At 39.7% G+C, this 19,466-nt stretch overlaps 1 protein-coding gene across 4 annotated transcripts in view; it reads left to right on the top strand.

Annotated features, from left to right (window-relative positions):
- The window catches only part of Scgdelta (sarcoglycan delta), a 201,459-nt gene that overhangs the window by 109,931 nt on the left and 72,062 nt on the right, over positions 1-19,466 (top strand). Inside the window, exon 1 of one of the 4 annotated variants that reach the window (XM_072890329.1) lies at positions 17,201-17,627. The exons of 2 other annotated variants lie outside the window; for them this stretch is intronic. The gene's annotated coding sequence lies outside the window, so the exon portion shown is untranslated. Of the gene's footprint in view, positions 1-17,200; positions 17,632-19,466 lie in introns of those variants that run through there. One more of the 4 variants, XM_072890328.1, reaches the window with a different exon arrangement.

Below are 19,466 nucleotides of genomic sequence, written 5' to 3'. Positions count from 1 at the left end.
ATAGAAATTTAGAAGAAAAAAAAAAAAAACGATAAAATTTCAGACGATTGTAAAGGTGATCATAATGTTGCGACTGTCATTGCGCAAATACTTTACTGTCAAATTATATTCGATAGACATACAAATGTCTCATGTTGATTTTGCACAAGGAAATCCTTTCAAAAAGACAAAGAGAGAGAGAGGAAGACAGAGAGTGAATAGGAAAGAATATTTCTGCTACGCTTTCTTCAACGGATTGTTCTCCTCGCGTGAATCGTATTTGATCCGCGAGAGATTCTGAATTGAAGCAAAATCGTCTCTAATTCTGGTTTTACTCCCCTTAAGTGCAGGTTCTCGAAGTAAATGCTTTTAACCTGCATCTTTCTTTCCACGATTTCTCTTTAATCTCGAGGCGAGCAGAGCAAAAGGCGTGTGTACACGTGAGGTTGAAGGTAACGGCGAAATGTAGAAGCGCGATATACAATCATCGAACAATTAGCCAAACATTTGTCGAATATAAATGTGATAATTAATCCACTGTTCGTATCAGCGGATTTGACGAACGTCGCGCGATTAGATGAATCGATGAGATTAAGCTTCGAGAAAAACAAACGACTGACAAACGGGGTAATCGCGGTCGCACTTTAATCCGTTTTCCCGGCAAAACGAAGACGTAAAAAGATAAAAAGGGAGGGAGGAGGGTAGAAAGGGGGAGGGGGAGGGGGGAATGGCACGCGAAAGCGAGACGAGAGGAGAATGAAGGATGAGACGAGACGAACTTTTTCATGTGGTTCCGCGCACATCTCACCCTTCTGTCCTCCCCTCCCTCCTCCGCTCAGCAGCAACGGAATCGCATTATTCGCCGTACACGTTTCGCTCCTCCACTTTCTTTCTTCCTTCCTTCCTTCCTTCCTTTTTTTCGTCCTTTTCTCGCTATCCTCTCTTAATTTCTCATCTCTCCCGTTTTCTCTTTCGCGCGCACGTTTGTAATTTTACCGAGACTATAGCCTCGCGTCGATACCGATCCAACCAAATATTCCCTGGCGACACTGTTTTTTCTTGACATTTCCCTGCGCTCAACCGCGACACGACGACGACGACGACGACGACGGGAAAATGCGCTGCCGCTTCTCTTCCTGTTCTTGCGCGCGACGATCGAACGCTATCAATGAGAATTTACGTCGCGAGACACGACAGCCGAGAGTTATCAACGATGAAGTTTGCAAAAGGGACAATTTCTTTCCGATTTATCCACTTTTCATATCGCCATCATAAGCAATATATTTTGCACAACTTTGCATCTTTTCCCACATACGTATAATGCCGACCATATTTCCATGAATATTGCTGGTTTGGCAGCAATAAAATGGGCTTTGTGAAGTTTCAAAAGGCAAAGCATCGCATCGCAATATGTTTATATAATATCGAATAAAGGCAAAATCGTATAAAGATAAAAATATCTCTAGAACTCTGTCGTCTGTAAATAAATCTTTCGATCACGGTTTTACCACAGCGAGAACTCTATTTAAGCTCGCAGCTCTCGCACAGGTGATTAATTCCAGAAATTTCCATACACGCGATCTTATTAAACGATACGAAGAAAATGCATCGAGCCCGAAGTATGTAATCCCGCATAACGCCACGTTAACATGCAACGCACACCGTCGCGTCGCGTCGCGTCGCGTCGCCCGCGCCCGCGATCGGATAAACTAATATTATACAAAACATTCCGCGCCGAGGTAAACCCATCTCAAATAACGTAATGTAATACACATCGGCGTCCCGATTAGGCAAATTATACCTCCTAATGGGTTAATGGTAATTAGAGCACCGCGATCCACCCTCGTCAACTCCCTCTTGTCATTCGTCGCCGGCTGTCCCGGGTCGCTGCTTCGCTCTGTTTGCGCTCGGATCCGCGCTTCTCGTCGACACTTACGGATCATTAATAAAACGGGTGACACCGCACGCGTTTCCGTCGGTTTCCGTTGGCATAGGAAAGAGAAAGAGAAAGAGAAAAAGAGAGAAAGAGAATATGAATGTAGAGCGCGGAATGCAAATCCGAGACCGGGGCGCGAGCCGAGTCGGGGAGAGCACCAGCGGTGTCGCATTTGCATATAGAAATCTTGAGGGAACAAATTTTTCTTAAAGTACCTTCCTCACGCGCATTTTCCCCTCCCTCCCGCCGGTCCCCTCACCCTCTCTGTGCGCTCACTCCTTTTTCCGTCTCATCCCTCACCCTCGTCTCGCGCCACTCTCTCTCCAACACCGTCTCGTTCTTCTTCCTCGATTTGCATACAAGATTGCGCATGATGCTCTTCGCGCGGTACGGCACGTTTCTCCTAACTCTTCCTTTTACATCTAACGCTTCGGACCTCTTCCCCGTTTCCCGTTTCCCGTTTCTCCTTTTAACACGACGGCGCACCCTATCCTTGGAAGGAATGACCGAAGATATCGAGCAACGTGACGAGGATTTTTAAATTGGCGTTGATTAGGCAGCCACTTTATCTTCCCGTTTCCACGATGAGATTAAAGACGAATTGCGGCAATTCACTATAGCTTCTCACCGTTTGTCGGCTTAATGGAACAATGAAGATTGAACATTAGTAGTTTTTCAATCGATAAGAAAATCGTGATCATTTAACTTTGAAATAGATATCTCTTTCTAGTGGACGTTTATAATTTTGTTTAATAAAAGAGAAAATGTGCGGAGACTGTAAAACGATAATAACTGTGATCTTAAATATAGAATTATGCCTGACATTATTTTGTCGAATGAATTAATTCGCTTTAATATAGATAGAGAATATTTCGTGTAAAAAGAAGCGTTTGTAAAACAGGACGTGACAAGATTGTTGATGGATGGAAAGAAAAAGAAAGAGAAAGTACGTCGCCGATAACTTAATCCAAATATTCATGTTTAGCCTTCCTATAGTTCTTCGAGTCGAGACTTAAACAGAATATCGCCCTCAGGGTTAGAGATCGGTGGCTGCATACGAAATCCGCTATTTTGAAATCTATGCACCATCCTATATATATATCAACCTTCTTGCTCGCTCGCTCTCTCTCTCTCTCTCTCTCTCTCTCTCTCTCTCTCTCTCTCTCGCTTACAATATAGTAAGCCAATGTAACATTGGTTGCCAGTTAGAGCCCGCGGCTGTTTCTAGGGATTAGATTTGATTATCGCGGCCAGAATTGGCCCTGCAGCAACAGACAACCTGCAAACTACAAACCATTCGATCGTGCACACGAAATACCTCTCTTCCTCTCGCTTTTGTCGCGTGTCTCTGTCGTCGAAACAATCGAGTAGATTTATGATTTTAAGCTCTATGCAAAAGGAAAATGACAATTGAAAAAGGCTAGCGCTATCTTTATCGGATTAATTCACACGCGATGGATAATTGATGTTTCCTTTACGCGCGTCACGATTTACGAGGCTCCGCGGGCAGATTATTCTCCCTTCGGATATTGATCAATTCTTGGCTTGGCATGCGCTTGAAATCCGCCGTTCGTTTCTATTTCGGACATTAGTTGAGCGATACATCATCATGTAATGTATCTAGCTCGTATTATCATAACGGGCTTGTACCTTGCGTATCATGTAGAGAGGTAGAATCAAAATTGACATTATTTTGTTTTTAAATTCTAGTTCATAGCTGAAATTTTAAAACAAACATTTATATCCACATAAATATTTATTTAACACTACTTCTCATTAGATTACATTAGGGTTTCATTAATATTACAAACTTTTTTTTTTCATAAACCTTTGAATAAAGTTTTTGAATAAACCTTTTTTTTGGAAGATAATTCAGGCTAATGGTCTAACAATGAGAAATTAATTTTCAAATCTGACCTGTTCATTGACTACAGAAATATGATGAAATATAAAAAAATACTGCAGTAAGTGATAAAACAATACAAATTTTTATTACATTTGAGAAATAAATTGTATTTTTTTTATTTATTTATAATGATAAAAGACAATTACTTTAATCTTTTTTTAAATTGGAATTTTTGATTGAGTTATTTCTTTTTATAATATTTAAAAAATATATAAAAAGTAACAGTTTGCTCCAATTCTTGGAATTAATATTTCATAGTAAAATATTAATTCGATCAATATACATACCACAGAAAATATATCAATTTACAGAATTTAATTTTTTAACTATTATATATTTTACTATTATACATTATGAAAGAATCAATAAAGATAAAAATAAAAATAAATCCAATTTAAAAACTTATAAGATTAGAATAATATTAGTTGTAATATATAGTTATTTATAATATATAAATTGTTAAAAAGAAAATCACAGAAATAAAGTTTAAAATTCTTTAAGAATTCAATATAATTAAATTAAATTATATGAAATTTAAATACATAACGAGCAGCGAATGCACAATTGCGATGAATAATTAATTAAATGTTTATATTAGTTATGCTAAAGTAATAATAATTCAGAAATAGGGATTCAGATATAGCGGCTTAGGAGAAGTATGTAAGGTTCCAATCATCTTTTCTATATCGTTGCTCATAATTTTCACGGAAACATTCCTATTGGTTTTTTCGACCTCGAATTAATCGGGAAATGTCGAATCAATCGGTTTGTTTCCTCGCACATTTTGCGCAGAAAGATCGTCCGAGGGAACGTTTTCACGTTTTGTCTCTGTTAAACTCTGTCTCTCCATTTCCGGATCTGCGAATTCTCTCGATGGGAGCCGAGAGAGAAAGTCAGTCTGAAATCCTATCAGCGTCACATCGCCGCGGATAAAACGTTTACTGAAACACCAGGCAGCCCTGCGACATCGAGTCCCCAAACATTAAATCAGACACGTAACATCGCCGAGGGATTTGGCACGACTGCCTCTCTTCTTTAGTCTGAATTCGCTCGATCGGGAGGAAATTGTAGGGAATGCAAAAAGACAAAATGCAACGCGCGAACGTCAGACGATTTCGCGATCGTCAACATCACTCGCACGCTTTACTACTTTACTGCTGTATTTTAACGCAACCAAACTAAACCTATCTTTAAAATTAGTTCAGCGTATTATACTATACGTCGTAAATTAAAGCGCATTATCGTAGATGGTGTTGACTGCAGAGACGGTGGTGTTTATCTCATACGTATTCGATAAATCCAAATACGATGCGTTTATGCGAACATGAATTTTACTGCATTGTCATGTACAATTACCGCATTGTCACGTCGATCTACGTTATCTCATTTGTATAGTGTGATAGTCATGCCGGCATAGCGGATATTCGTCGAATGAGTGCATTTGGAGTTGCCTCGTTCCGTCAATACTGTAATGAGATGTAACATCGCGCTCAATATTTTTTTTTCTAAAACTAGTATAATTTGTTTAAATTAATGTTTCACAAGAAAATAGCATTTTATACAAAAAAAAAAAAAAAATATTAAGTTTTATTCAAATTTGGAACAAGATTTAATATTTATATTTTTATATAGAATATTTTATATAAAATATTTTTTATGGAAACACCCAAGTTTCGTAATAAACGAAAAAGTGAGCCATTTTACACACATTGTGTATGTACACTTCTCACCAGATAAACAAATTAAATTATTGTACAGACTTCAGTTATATGAAAATATTAGAGGTAAAAAATTAGCTTGCAGATTTATATAAAAAGAATTGGCTTAAAGCAGAAAATTTTTTTCTTTGGCGTATCGATTTCGCGAGCGACACACAGGTTCGGGAAAGAAAATATTGCATATCGGATGCAGCGGTGGCAGATGCCGCGAGCATAACAACCCCTCGCGTCTCACCTTCTGCCTGCTTTCTCAGCGTAGTAGCTGCAATGGTCTTATTTCGCGGCGGAGAAGCGTCTTTATGAACACGGCGGAGACTTCGCCCTCAGCATTAGCATAAGAAGTGAGAGTTCGCCCTCATCGGCGCTTCTTTACGGCAATGCCTTCATTCGTTCTCGCGGTACAGGGTAAACTACAAGAAGCAACAGCGGCTGTTTTTTTGTAACGACCGGATCTTGCAGGAAAGAGAGCAAAAAATTTATCGTATAATTACCCATACTCTGAAAAAATGCCGCGAAAGAAAGTAAAATATTTGAATTATATTACTGCATTAATTTACACGTCCACTACTAATTTTTAAATAAATTTCTCATACAAATTCTAAAATAGAAAAGATAATAATAATAATAATAATTTGTCTATTAATACTCATATAGAATTTTAATGAAATAATTGCAAGGATAATATCTTGCTATAGGTGATGCAATATTATGAAAGAGAATGCGATATCTCGGCATGGTAGACGTTTGTCATTAAGATCGTTATCGCATGCGTTCGTAATCGTATTCATTGAAACGGCCGGAGACGGGGTGCACGGAACGTATGCACTACAATGGCAAGCTCTCGCGGCAGACGCATTAAATTGGAAGCGAGCGATGTAAAGCTGCAAGCGTGCGCAACCGCACGGCGAGCGACATTAATACGATATGTTCAAGGGATCGTAAAACGACCCCTCGGTAATGTTTAATATGCGATGGCGGGCCAGGCAACGTTTCGTGCGGCCACGGGGCAACGATATAAAGTCCTGCTGCTCCCCAAATTCGAATCACCTCGGCCAACTTCTTTGCTACGTGGCGGTACGTTTTGCACGTGGCTGAACGTTCTATCAGTTGCGGCGTTCCTGATGTACACAGCGTATACACGCGAAGAAACGTGCTCGCGGTGTAAAGACCGAAAGAAAAATACTCGAGTTTTGTATAAAAATCGCGAACCAGAAAGCGGACATTTCTCGCTTCGACAGTTTTCATATTTAATTTTGGCACAAATAAACAGTACAAATGCACAAATATGGCAAATGTACAAACATATCTGAACAGTCTGCGTTTATCATTGCGATAAAGCCAATCGATAAAATTATTGAAGTACATTATGTATTTTATTTAGAGAAAGGGATATTTAGGGATAATTTGGGCGTTCGGCTATAAACTATATACTTTTGGCAAATTGTGTTGGTAAAGCCGGAACGGTCGATCGTTCATGTCGACCGAAAGTAAATCTCCAATAAATCACGCGCATTTTCGAGCGCCATCGCGTACTGGATAGAGTTTGGATATAAATTCAAAATTGCATGATTGGTGGTAAATTAATTTAACGACGGATTTACGTCATTTCATTAAGCTTAGTACATTCTATATACTCGGTTGCGTATAATAATTTTGCGATATAATTGATCCCGTGATTATCAATTTTCTCATTAATTAATTGGTCTCATTGAAATTCTATCAAGATGATAATAAAACAGTGTATATCGTTAAAGTTTAGAAAAATACAATAATAATAATACCTCGGTGGTGCGAGAGAAGCATGCTGCTAATTATTATTCCATTGTTGGCAACAGTTGATTCTTCTCTTTGTCGAGTTTTTGTTTAACAACCTCGACATTAATAAGAATCAAGTAGAACCGCGCGGTACGCAAAGCAAAAGATTGTAGAACCACGATTTTTTTCAAACATCGTATAAATTTTATTACGCGGGAGACTCGCACGAAATACCTACGGCCTTATTAATGCGTTTCATTTATTTCCATCAAAAGTTCTGTACCCTCCCAAGTAATCTCGATCCCTCCTGGAATTCTTTCACGGCCAGACCCGCGGGAGCTTTCTTCGCTTTAAAGCCGCATTCTCGGGACGAGTGAGATCTCTTTAACATTTATTGCTGCATTTGTTCCCCCGGCATTTATTGCGGGATCTTTCACGAGAAAGAAGACGCCTCGTTGCTACGCAAATTTCGCGCTCTCCAACTATCACGTACTAGATCTATCTCTCGGGCATTATAGGAATTTGCGTAGAAATTGCACGTGTTTAAAGAAATATTCCACAAATTTCTTTCTCCTTATTGAGTAATTTAATATACATTATATATTTAAAAAGAAACTGTCAGAGGCAGCTGCTTAATGTTATCATTGAAGCATTAATATTTTAAATATAATTAAGTAGAAAATATATGGAAAACACGAAGATAATTTTAAAAGAGATACACGAGAGAAAATCTATTCTCGCTGCGCTTCCCTTCTCATTTATATCTTTCCGAGGAAAAATATCAAGTCGCACATTTTCATGGCGCTCGCGATGCAAGAATTACCGGCAATGCTACGTGCGCCGATCTCGGGGAGGGAATTCGCGGCGCGTTCAAGATACCGCCCTTTTAAAGGAAGATCCTCACTAAACATGAAAAGGCCCTCGATAAGCAGGCTCGAGACGTTAATGCGAAACTGATCGAGGGAAACGACATTTTCAAGGTGGTGCTACGAAGAGACGCGGGTCGCCTGGTATTTTCCGGCGAGTTCACCCCATTAAACATTTTTGCTATCTCGCCGGGATCTGCTCGAGGATAGTCGCGGGGGTGAAGAGCGAGAGGAAGAAGGAAAGGAGAGAAGAGGAATAGAGAAAGAAAAAGAAAAAGAGAGACGGAGAGAGAAAGAGATAGTCAGATGTACGAGAAAGAAAGAGAGAGAGAGAGAGAGAGAGAGAGAGAGAGAGAGAGAGAGAGAGAGAGAAACGATGGAAACGGGAGGAGGAGAGATGTGGGGTTTACGAGAGCTGCTTGCTTGCTAGCTAGACGTCGGCACCTGTTGCTTTTACAGTCGACCCTACTTTCTCCCGCCGTCCTTTTCTCTCGGTCGTTACCAGTCTCTTTCCTTTCTTTTCTTCTTGCGTGTTTCTCGTATCGCGAGCGCACGCTTTTTCCTCATTCCCTTCTTTCTTCCCTTTCGTCTACGTACCTTAATTCCCTCACATATCAGAAGGAGGGGATCTAACCGTTTTGAAAAGGTAAGACGCGTCGCTCAAGACTACTTATGCAATTCTACTTTACCGAAACAGATTGTCTCCTTTCGAATTTCTTCACGCGACCAGCCATGAATGCTGTGCCCTACGTGTCTCTCTATTTAAGAAAAAGAGATTTCTATTCCTATTTGAGAGAGAAATTTTTATTTGATATCATCTTGTCGTGCGAAAAGACACGAGACAAATTTTTACAATTCATAAAATTATCACAGAAAAAAGTATGACGTTAAAAATTAACTAAATTTTAATCTTGATGAAATAGCGAAATTTTACAAATTAAATTCAATCACCTTAAATCTTAACTTAATTATCGAGAAATAATATTTAATACGCGAGATACTGATATTACAATGCAACAGCAATCGCACGCATCTTCGAAATACACTCTGGCGTTCGCAATAATGCCGAAACCAATTCGACGAGAGCCGGGTTAGCCGCAGGGACTAGGCTGCTCTTTGCCACGACCGTAGCAATAATCAGCTGCGAGTCTTTGTGTAAGGTACCTCTATATCCTGGCGCACGACGCGTCGGTATCCGCCATTGAGCGGCACGAGGCGCCAATACGGCGGGAACTCACGTACATATATAAGTGACATACCATTGTGACGTGGCTTGATTATGTGGCTCGTATACCTCCACTAATGTCCCTCTTACTCCTTGTTGATCCTCTGCCGTGCGGGATGTGTTTTGCGCGCTACCTATATCGCTTGCAAGTTTGGTGTGAGGATAGCCTACGGACAACACCGCCGGTATTATGTCCGTCATTATCCTGTAATAACGGAGACCGGGTTCGGTAGGTCGATAGGTATCGCCCGATATGTGGAATTAAGTTTGTGTTGCTGGAAGTTGAGTTTATGTTACGAGAAATAAACAAGATGTTCCGCAGATTCTCGTAGAATCATCGCTGTAGAGAAAGGAAGCATTTCTCCGTGGAATTTAACGGCACAAATAATTTCAGTGATTTTTCGAAAAGCGCGTTAATATCGTTTATGATGACTATTACTCCTTATAAGCATCTCATTGCACTGATATTAAAAATTGAGAAAAATGTTACATATAAATGGATCACGGTATTAACTAAAATAAAAAGAGATCAAATTGCATTTCGGTCGTATTTCTCTTCTATATTTTTTTAGTAATACAATTTTGTATTCATTATTTTTTCGCTTACTCGTTCAGTAGTAAAGACCCACTAAATTAAAGATCCTTTTGTTTAAATGATAAGTTATCTAAGTTTCCGATACATCGCGTAAATGCACTCTCATACATTGATTGTGAATTTAGTGCAAAATAATCTCAAGGGGGCTTTGCGGTGCCGTTGCGGTGAATCGTCGATCATTGCCCTTTAATGACCCAATACCAAAGAGGACAAGAATGATTATGTACAGGAGTTATGTGTCGCAAGCTTTTTGTGTAAATTTAGTTTAGCTTTCATAAAAAGCCGTGGTTCTTTTTATAAAACACTATTCTATATTTTATAAAACGCTATTCTATAAAAATTTGATATTGTATAAAGAGACTAGATTTTTCTTTATAAAATGACTAACAGTGAATTTACAAAAAAAACCTGTGACATATATAGGTATATTGAAAGAAATATAGGTATTTGAAAGAAATTATTGATAGCGGGAACGCGTTTGTTGTATATTTTTATCACTTTCCTCATGATTAAACAGCTCGCGCAAAAAGAGATCATGGAAAGTTGACGCTGTCTATTTATTTTACTGATTTATCGCACCATAACTCGCATTATGCAAGAATATATGAAATATCCAAGTATAATGAGTTTTTTTGATGTTTCCTAAAAATTTTACTGAAACTTTAATCTTAATTTTGTTCGTAAATTAAGTGATACGTGTCTATTTTAAAATTACCCCGTTTACGATACATCATGAAAAAAATCAGAAGCATTATTCGGGCAAATAACACACCTGGGTTACGTTCCCAGTCACCGGTCGTAATGGATGGCGCAAATCATCGATCATCCTCCCTTAATAGCCCGGACTAGGGTGCCGGCTAAAAGGGGTCACGTTTCGCCATAGAAGACGTATCCGAGAAAAATCGTTGTCACTTCCAGTTTAACAACCAGGTATCCTTTTATGTTGTAAGATCTTTTCCTGCTTCGCTCGGAAGTTTCGCTGAGCGCGCAGGTATGAAAATTCCACTATATACACGCGAAGAGAGAAAAGGGAGTGTAGAAAAAAAAATTGTACAAAAGTCGATGGACTTGAAATGTCCAGTATATCCCAATAATATAAAATTCACGATAACTTTGTAATATAAAAAATGAGAAATAATTAATAATTAATGTATTAAACCAGTGCTTCTTTTAAGAAATGCTTTTCTTACAAACATATCTTTTCCATATCTTGAGCGTTCAATTTTTAGATTATTATAATTATAGCTAAATATTTTTCAAATCATGTGATTTAGCTTTATATTTATTTACTTGCGATTCTTTATATTTTCTCGTATCTAAATAGATACTTTATAGATCTTTTATAGGTGAAACATTACTTAACATTTTTATCTGACGTGTTTCCTTTGTCTGTTCAATAACGGAAAGAGAATCCATTTTCAAATCCTCGCGACTCTTTTGCTCTTGAAATAATCTGAAGAGACCACGCCAAAACGTTTCTCTTTTCTTTACCCGAGTAAGATAGGGAGTTTCCCAAAGAGAGAAGGAGCCGCGCGACGCCGACGGGTCGGAGGTGGACTTGGAGATTGAGAGGAGATCGCAGCTACGAGATAGCAGCGGCAGCCGCGGAGCAAACGAGTTTCGCCGAGTTTGGACAAGACTTTAACCGTTTAGGAACGGCGGCTTGCCGGTTGCTTCAGCACCGGCTGAAAGTGACTGCCGCGGTCGCGTCGTTGCTTGCGAAGTGTTATCCGATGGTGGCGAGCTTAGCCGGATGTAAAAGTGTTGACCGGACCGGGCGTACGAACCGCGAGCGACCCCGCGAACGGAAGGGTAAAGAGTCGTTAGGGGTCGCTCGTTGCATGGCACGTTCTGCCCGATTGTCGCGATTATTTCCGCGAGCGTGCGAGATCTCGATCTCGCAAAGAATCCAGTATGATGAAAGAATGAGCGCGCGCGTGGGTACATATCACGATTAACAACGAGCTTTACAAGTGTCGTGAATCTAACACGCAATCTTCCAGCTTCGAAATCATCGACAGATCAGCGATCGCGGATTTTAGTCAAGATAAATAATGAAATATCATGTAAAATATTAATTTTTGGATCATTCTATCTTAATTCTTTTATATGCGATATACGTGTAATTAGGAGAATAACGGTATATACAAAAAAAAAATGATACGGTTTTATTAAAAAGAATATAGGTGATTTTTATATCTCTTTACAAAACACCATCTATAAATATTCATCATTACAGTTGCTATTGCATAAATTTTCTTTCAACTGTATGGAATTAATTAAGATGCTTATAATGATTCATTATTATAATTACTCCATGTACATATATCTGTATACATATACGTATATAACCGAAAAGAAAATTGAAATAATCCGATCTAAACAGTAAGAGATTTTCATGAAAATGCAATAAAAATACACTTTTCCCATTGTGCGAACCATCTGAAAAATCTGTATTCGACTCTGCTAAAATCGATATTCCAATGTAGAAGCATTCGGAAAGCGATTTTTCCGGAGTGTGTATAAAAATTCATGCCGTCATCGGGACAGTACAAGCGGCACGTAACGGCGATCGACAGATTTCGATGAGCCGTCGAGTCTCGCGGTGCACGTACGCATCATCAGTTGATCGTTTATTTCCGCTTCTCGCGGCAGCGAATTCGACGGCGCCGCTGGACAAGACTCGAGATAATCCTTTTCGAGGCTCCCTCAATTTCGTTGGCTAAACTCATTCTTTAACGTGTACTCCCGCCGGTTCAGGTCTTCCTACGGAAGTCGCCGTCCGCGCCAGCCGGTTTAACGCCGTTAAGTAGACTTTCGCGAGCAACAACCGAGAGAGGAAGATGCAGAGAGAAAAGAGGAGAGGGAGAGAGAGAGGGGGGGGAGAGAGAGAGCACAGTGAGGAGTCGCACGAAAACCGGGAGGACCGACGTGTTGTTGGCAAAGAGGAAGGAGTCACGACGTGGCTATAAATACGCTGCGCCACCTGCAGCTAACGTTCACCGGCTAACATTCAGACCAGACTAAACTGAGAGAGAAAGAGAGAGAGAGAGAGAGAGAGGGGGAGAGAGAGCCATGTCTCTCGTTTCCAGGTTCTACTATACGAAAGCGTGCACAGAGAAGACTGTCGCGACATATCTCAATGCTGTGATACCGTCTGAGTCTGTTCGACACGTGGTTTCAATTCGATCTTAGTCCTCTCTGAACCGAGTTGACGTTGATTCCAGACTGACAGAATAACTCTACCATAATTTAAAAATGATCATAATTTTAGAAATATGTAGAATATGCGTTCGTATAGTATTATTGAAACATATCGAAAACTTTTCGTTTGTAAATTAATAAATAATTGTATAAATTAATCAATTGTCTATCTTTGCTGGAAATATGACATATGCAAATGGAATTATACATGCATTCAATAATATAGAATAATGAAAGAGTTAATATACATATGTATATCATGATATTATGATATATTAAGTTATATTTGCGAAGTGGTTGGCAAGAGAAATAATTTATCGCAACGTATATAAAATGCTCACATTTCTCTCTTATAACTTATAATTCAGCTGCAATGAGAACGACGAGGAATCTTAAAATACGTATGTCTTTTAAATAAGATTTTTATTTATTACTTCTATCGTGATGTTTTATTAGATACTTAACTCTAGTGGAGCTACCAAAAAAGTTACGATCAACTGTCATATATAACTGGACTTGCCATATGGACGGAGTATGAGCTAAGAATATAAGATATCTATTACGTTAGTCACAATATTTTTCTTTCATCCTTTGGCGAGGTTTGTACTTTCGACGTGGACTTATTTTTACCGAAAAGCGCGAAGCGCGTCGCACTGAGAAAAGATATAATCCGGTTGTAAGATAAGAGAATCGCTCGAGCATAACAAAACGAAAACAAAGGCCGATATTCTAATCGAATAAAAGGCGGAAGTCTAAGAGCTTCGCAAAGGTGAAGCAATCAATCAGCGATGGGCGCGGTGCCAATAAGCTTCGGAAAACTTTCTATTAACAAGATTACTTCTCCTTCGAAATTCGAGTGTTTAACTGGCGAGTCCTCCTCGCCCGACGGTTTTCTCGAGTGACAGAGATTGAGATACCGCGATTCGGTTCATCCAATTCGAAAAAATATGCATCGCAACAAAAATTCACCAACTGTCAAAATACCAAAGCCCAGTATTTTCGGTCAGTGATAAAAAGATAAATAAAAAAAAAGACGCGCGATGAAAAAAGGGAGATAGAGAATCGCTAAGGGACACACCTGCCGGACAATGTCATCCTTTTAAACCTGACACCCTTGAACACGTGTTTTAAGCAAACTAATACCTATCGGATGTATCACGAGCGAAAGGAGAGAGTGGCGAGAGAGTGAGATGAGTATGGGGGAAAAAAAATAGGATATAAAGAGCGCCACGTCGGGGCTAAAAAGAGCGACTCCGCGCACGGCGACATAGAGGTAGTTTACTACAAGCGTGTTAATTAAACAAAAAGCCACCCCGTATACCAAGCTAATTAGAGAGTGGCTCTCTTCTGCGTGCGCGCGTTCTTCGCTTCGAAAATATTTTCCGCCTGCATGTTTGCTCCTGCTCCGAGCTCGTTTCCTCTTCATTCTTCTCTTACCACTTTTGAGTATGTACCTCTCTTTGCCTATGTTACTCTCTCACATTTTTCCCTTCTCTTTATCCTGCCTCTTTCCGTTCTCTTCGCCTCTCTCGAGTTAAAGATATTTGAGACTATGGATGTTGATTTCAGTTTTCGCATGTATCAGTGCAACGGTAATTCACATAAATAAATCACTAGATTAAAAATGTACAGTAATAAAGTAATGAAAAGATTGTTTTTGAAAAGAAAAAAATAAGTAAAACAATCCCTTGAAATAAAAAATATCCTGCAATGGAAAATGTGTACGAATGAAAAAAGGAACAGTTTGCAGTATTGTTTGCAAATACAATAAAATTGAAAACTACAAAAAGAGTAATATAAAATCATAAAAAAAATATTTTAGGCACTTAAGAGACATAAAATATATTTTGCACGATCCGCATTTATGGCTTGCTAAATTTCAGGATATTAATCAAACGATTAATATTATATTTTTCTGAACTTTCGCGAAATCTCTGTTTTATTAAAACGCGCCATTTGAGAGACGACAAGATAAATCGCGAAAAGTCGCGCATGCGATTAATCAACGCAAAATTTCCGTGCCAGTTTCATGAGTCAGAACCGCCGAAGCGGGCGAGATATATCGGCCTAGAAGCGGCCAGGCTGCCTAATTGAAAATAGGTGCTTTAACCTAAATGCGTTATACACAACGGTACGTTTCACTCGATTTAAGTACTTGGTTTGGTGGCGGTGGCAGATTTGGGGCGCAAGAGCGTAGTAACCGCGATTAGAATCCGCTAACGCGGCCGCAAACAAACAACGTGTGAGCAGACACGGGCGGCCGAAACGAGCGAGGGAAACGAACAGAGAACCGGCCGCCCCGAGAGAATCGGCTAGAGTGAAACATCTGCGATCGGATTAACAGCGGACATTGGCAACACTTCCGGGTGATTAGGCTGATTCTACGTCGATCCTAAGTCCGCGCTTACAACCACAATATCGCTCTGCATGGAGTACGCAATTCACCACAATTCGCAACTACAGAGATTCGATGGAGCTTGACGGCTTGTTTGCGCCTGCTTCCGAAAATCTACCCAACGCGTACAATATTCGGATAAATATTTATTTGCCCCCCTCCCTCCCCCCCCCTCTCTCTCTCTCTCTCTCTCTCGCAGACATTTCTCTTTAAATATGTATTAAAGATGACGAAAGTTGTGTTGTCTCTAACGTGCCATTTTCACTCCTTCTTGTGTGTGTCGTGTTTGAATAATTGATAATGACTTCATTTTTCATATTTCATGAGCACTTAAATGTAATCAGTATGTAATGAAATCTTAAAATATTATTCATAAGCTTATTTAAATTACGAAACTTATTATTTATTCATTTATTGACAGAATTATTATTTAAAAAAGATATACAAAAATAAGTAGTATAAAATTGATTGGCCAAAGAACGTGTGCTTAAACGTTTATACGATAATAATAAGATGCAGTGTGCATATGTTTCTCTTTTCAATTACATTTATACATCTCATGCCTCTTTTTTCTGTAATTTTTTATATTTTTTCTGTCAAAAAGTTTTAATTTTGTTGATAAATAAATAAATAGTTTATAAAAGATATTATAAAATATTTATTTTATTACTCCGTATTATTCTCATTATTATTACAGTATTTTTGATAATAGCGAGATGATAATAGCGAGATATTTTGCAATTATGCAAATGAATAAATAGAAAATATTATTTTTCAACTAAAGAATAACATCTTACGGAATAATTACTCTATTATAAATATGAAAAAATTCGGTCAATTTATAAAATTAAAAAATTTAACAATAGACGGGTAAAATTAACTGGATACTTGTTTAATTTTATAATACATAACAGTGCGGACTTTTAAGTATTAAAGTAAAACAGGTTAATGCCTTTTAACGCTTGACTTATTACATATTTGCGAATGAGTCTGCCGCGTTTAGCAGAGACAATGGAAAAAGACGAGAGAGAAAGAGAGAGAGAGAGAGAGAGAGAGAGAGAGAGAGAGAGAGAGAGAGAGAGAGAGAGAGAAAGAGAGAGGGAAGGAGAGAGAGGAAGAGAGAATAAGAGCATATAATATTCCTCGGAACTCTCGCAGGAAAAAAATAGCGGATATGCGACTACGGGACCGTAGGTGAGAAAGGACGTAGGAACGGAAGACAGTTTCCCGCGCGACGAAGCGGTCCTCTGCAATGCCGTATATTCCGTCGCCGGTGCGGTTGTACACGCGACGCCACTTTAACCCGAAGTCATCCAACCTCTCGCATTCGCTCTCGCGCGTTTTCCTCTTTCAGTCTCTGTCGCTCGAGTGAACTATAAGCGCGGACCGGTGTATTTCGGTACGGAGGCAGTAGACCTCGGTGGATGGTGTTTTCCTCCTCGTATTCCCATTCTTCGTCCTCCTTCCGTTTTCTCGGTACCAGGCAAAGAAGATGAAAAGACAGATGGCGAGACAAAGAGAGAGAGAGAGAGAGAGAAAGAGTAAATGAGAGAGGGTGACGGGAGAGAGAGACGAGAAAGGAAAGAGCCGCGTTCTCGTCTTCTTGTTCTTGATTCCCGTCTCAGACTTCCCTCCCGCACGGGAGGGGAGAGAACGGATGATAGTGATTCCCGTGCCAAGAACTACTCGTTCGGGCCAAGCACAACTTGGCCGAGGCACAATCGAGTGAAAGTCGCGTCGCGTCTTTCGCCGAGGGGTGGCTTTCGGAGCGCGCTCGGTACGAAAAAGGAAGAGAAGGATAAAAAAGAAAAACACTCAACTCTCTCTCAAGCAAAGTGAAAGTCGGGAGAAAATAAGGACAAATTGACTGTCTCCGGATGGATGGGACGAAGAATTCACTCCGTTGCGGATTGCGCGACACGACGACGGAAAGAGGCGCCAGAGAGAAAGAGTGACTGAGTGCTGATCTTAGATTGCAGACGGGATGAGACTTACAAGGAGCAGACGGTCGCTACTTGAGGCTGGATTACAAGATAAATGTTCGCGCGGTAGGTAAGTCGCGAACGAATGATGACCGATGATAAGCGACACGATTAATCGCGATGTCACGATGGCGATCGGAAGAGCGATCGAGTCGACGAGCGTTTTAAAAAGCATTGCACAGTAACTCTAACGCTAAAAATGATCACAAATATTTCTATACAACTCAAATTTCAATCCGAGGATTAAAAAGGAATTTATATATATATATATATATATATATATATAATATTAATTCTATGTAATATTAATATATAATATTAATATTATAATATTAATGCTTTAATCTTTTTTTTGTAGAGTAAACGTATCTAAATTGCTGTAACTATATTGAAAGAGCTTTGCGGTTTGATTACAATATATTTGCATCCAATTGTTCCGCTGATTAATCTTGTAACGTTATGACATCGCCACGCAACAGATGTCAAAGCTTGCGGATTGCTACGATATACATAATCGGCGCGATCGAATCGCTGCGGGATCGACGGCCAACCAAACATACTCGACAATCATTTACTTTAACTGATCGATCAAACTGATTTCCAACTTCGTTAACCCACTGTAATGGATAGATTGCGAGCGTCGCAATATATATATAGGCGTGTGTATGTAATTAGATGTAGTTTTAAATCGACGTCCATCGAGCGTAGCGTAACAAGCGAGCCGAGTGTCCTTTCGATTTCCCAGAACTGTTCAATTTCCGCAGGTTGATTGAAATGAAATAATCATTATTGTTCGTACCATGATCATCGACGATACGCGGTTCCATCGCGCGCCGCAACACACGGTACGGTATTTATAATGACCATTGTTTCCAAACGCACAAATTTCCATAACTGATAATTCGATTGTCGCGGCGTAACCGCGTTCGCAATTTACGCGAGAATAACATTTCCTGTTCGTCGGGCAGTGCGACTAACGGCTTGTTTGATAAAAGGAAAAGCGAGAAAAAAGACTTAGAAAAGAAGAAGAGAAACTCTAACCGCGACGGCAGAAAGGAGCGCGATTTCCTGATCGCGAAGGAAACATCCGCTCGAGTTCAGCTGATTATTTTTTTCTTTATCATAATAATCGCATCGCGCCGATAACAATCGACGGAACGGACGATCTGAAACATAATTGCATCGCCAATAACGTGCAATAGCCGCTCCCGCGTACTTTAATGTTCCTTTTCCGGGAAGCGGAGCGATAGCTCGAAGGGATGTATCCGCGAATCGCCGACGGGTAATGAAGGAATTTATGACGCGAATTGCTCGATGAAAATATACTTCCATTGCCTCCAGAGGGTTCCTACGCGGTTCTCGTGTGTCCTTTTTCTTCTTTTTCGCTACGCTATAATCGACATAAATTCTAATTACATCGCCGCGCAATGCGTTCTCACGAAATCCCTTGGATTCCATTCGTTGTCCACGAATTGTTACACGTTCCGGCCAACTAATTCGACGCCGGCGTCGTCTTCGTTGTAGCCGAGTTGTTCTCCATGGCCGATTTATTAACGGTCAACCCACGTGTTTCACGAATATTTCCCTTCCGAGAGTGTTATTTTGCGACCTATACGACGCTCGTTCATCCCCCGAGAATGTCCCGACATTTTGACGGAAGTAAGCGTCATGCGCGTTTACAGCTGTTTCGCGAATACGAGATGACATTTGGACATGAACCGAAGATCCTATGGCGTCAGCAGGACCGACAATCGGCCCGGTTGATCGAATATAATCTCTCGAGTGTCATCGGTTGTCTGACAAGCGAAAACTTGATTTAGTTGAATAGATTGCTTTCGAAGAAACATCTTTACACAAATACATTTTCTTCAGTTTTAACCATGGTGTATTATTCTCTTTATTTTA

This window comes from Anoplolepis gracilipes, chromosome 4, assembly GCF_047496725.1.
Source record: "Anoplolepis gracilipes chromosome 4, ASM4749672v1, whole genome shotgun sequence".
Lineage (NCBI taxonomy): Eukaryota > Metazoa > Arthropoda > Insecta > Hymenoptera > Formicidae > Anoplolepis > Anoplolepis gracilipes.
The sequence above is the reverse complement of the archived record's forward strand: the minus strand, read 5'-3'. Positions and strand labels throughout refer to the sequence as shown.